This window comes from Elephantulus edwardii, unplaced genomic scaffold, assembly GCF_000299155.1.
Source record: "Elephantulus edwardii isolate Elephantulus edwardi_28Jun2011 unplaced genomic scaffold, EleEdw1.0 scaffold00007, whole genome shotgun sequence".
Lineage (NCBI taxonomy): Eukaryota > Metazoa > Chordata > Mammalia > Macroscelidea > Macroscelididae > Elephantulus > Elephantulus edwardii.
The window spans coordinates 25852960-25855690 of record NW_006399757.1 but is presented as its reverse complement, the minus strand read 5'-3'; positions in this window follow the sequence as shown (position 1 = coordinate 25855690).

Sequence of the window (2731 nt, the reverse complement as noted above, 5' to 3'; positions counted from 1 at the left end):
TTAGATGCACTCTTATTGATTGTGCTTGGCCATACATGTTCATATCCTTGAAGATGTATCATGGGGGTGTTGCAACCTAGAAGGAGAATGAAGTCTTGATACATGCTTATATGTATGAATGTGCACTGGATAAAATAAGTCAATCCCAAAAGAACAAATATTATATGAAATAATTTCAATGAACTCTCTAAAAGAGAGAAGAGACCAAATCTTATTAATAGTACCAAGATCAGACAGGAGAGTAGTTGTTGTTGCTATTAGGTGCTGTCAAGTATGACTCATAAAGACCCTATGAACAACAGATTCAAACCCTGTCCTATCCTGTGCCATCCTCATAACCTCTGATATACTCTTTCCTATGGCTGCAGTCACTGTGTCAATCCACGTGGGTGAGGGTCTTCCTCTCTTTCACTGACTCTCTACCTATCCAAGCATGATGACTCCAAGAAATAGTTTCTCCTAGAAACATGCCCAAACTATGTGAGATGAGTTTTATCACCTTTGCCTCCAAAGAGCATTCTGGCTGCACTTTCTCTAAGACAAATATTTGTTCTTTTGCAGTCCATGGAGTGTACTCTTCTCCAATACCATATTTCAAAGGCATCAGTTCTTCTTCTGTCATCCTTATTCATCCAACTCTCAGATGCAGAGCAAGTAAATGAAAAGATCGTGGCCTGAATCAGGAGCATCTTAGTCCTCAAAATGTTATTATACTTTAGAGAGGTCACTGACTGCAGACTTCCCCAGCACAATACATGTCCTGACAGCTGGTACCAAGGTGTTGATTGTGGATTCAATCTTATCTCCATCTATCATGATGTTGCCTATGAGCCTAGGTTGAGAATTTTTATTTTCTTGATGTTGAGACACAATCCATACTAAAGGCTATATTCTTTGATCTACAGTAAGTGCTTAAAGTTCTTCTCACTTCCAGTAAGCAAGATAGTATAATCTGCAAAAAGTAAGTTGCTGATGAGTCTTCTTTCAGTCCCGATGCTACATTCTTCTTCATTAAGTCAAGCTTCTCAAATAATTTGCTCAGCATACAGATTGAATAGGTATGGAGAAATGATACAACCTTGATACATACTTTTCTTGATTTTAAACCATGTAGCATTAGGCAGCATGTCAGAATTTGTGAGGATGGCACAGGATAGGACAAGGCTCAGATCTGTTGTTTGTAGGGTTGCTGTGAGCCACAGTTAATGGCACCTAACAACAGTATTCCTTTGCTTTGTTCTCACACGGCCTCTTAGACTAGGTATACATTTCAGATGAGCACAGTTAAGTGTACCTAAATTCCCATTCTTCTCCATGTTAGCCATCATTTTTTATGATCCACACAGTCAAATCCCTTCACATAGTTAATAAAGCACAAGTAGACATTTTTCTGACATTCTCTGCTTACATCCAGGATCTAGCTGATATCAGCAATGATAGCCCTGGCGCCTCTTCAAAACCCAGCTTGAACTTCTAGCAGTTCTCCATTCACTGTTCAATCCATTTTTAAATTCTCTTTAGCAGTATTTTCCTTGCATATGATATTAATGCTATTGTTCAACAATTTCCACATTCTGTTGGATCACCTTTCTTGAGACCTTTATTCCCAAGAAAGGCAGGAGGGTAGGAAAAGGAAAATTTGTTGCTTCTGTTATTGAGGAAAGGGACACAGAGTTTCTTAATTCTCTAGCCTTTTTAAAGAAGTTCTAGTGAGGCTCTTCAAAAGAAAGATGAGCAGTCTCCTCCTGTGTGATTTACAGCCTTGGAAACTCACTGGAAATTCAGCTATGAATCAGAAACATCATGACAGCAATGACTTAAAGAGGAGGGGGAGCCTTTATTATTAACATAGGAGCAACTATACTTTTTGAGATTTCTAAAATATTTACCCAGCTTTCCCTAAAATTTCCCAATTGTGATAAGTCAAGTAAACAGTGTAATTTATCTTCCTTAAATTTTGATTGTAAAAAAAAAAACCAGTGGGAGCTTTTAAACATAAATCTATGCAGAGACTTATACAATGAAAGCTACAACATACTACTGAGATTAAAGAACACATAATTAATGTATCAATAGCTCATGCTTATGGATTTAAAGATTAACTGTTGTTAAGATGTCAATATAACTGAAAACAGTCTACAGATTCAAGATAATCTCAATCAAAATTCCAACAGCCTTCTTTACAGAAATAGAAAAATCATCCTCAACTCTATATAGGATGCCTAGAGGCTATGAACATCTAAAGCTTTGCTAAAGGAAAGAGACAAAGTAGGGGAACTCATACATGCTGATTTTCAAAAGGCAAATTTCACTATATTTGCTGTTATGTACTGTTGAGTTGGAACTGACATAGCTGACCCTCCACCAGGTTATCAGAGACAGTAAATCACATGGGAGGAGATTGTCAATCTTTCTCCTGAAAAGCAGTCATTAAATTTAAACCAAGTGTCTTTGGATTGACAACACATCTCCTCTCCACTAGGCCCCCTGAGCTCCCTGGTTCACTATAAGTTGTTGTTGTTGTTAAGTGCCTTTGAGTCGTAGTATAGCAAGTGGACATACCAGGGTTACACGACGTAGAAGAATGAGGTAACTCGTGATTGCTGTGAAGGCGAACATTGTGACATTGAGGAGTCAAACGTGAGAACGGTTACCAACGGTGGACCGTGTTTGGTGGAGCTCGCCGATTAAAACAAGCTTGGAATCAGGAGTGGCATTCACTTCCATAATC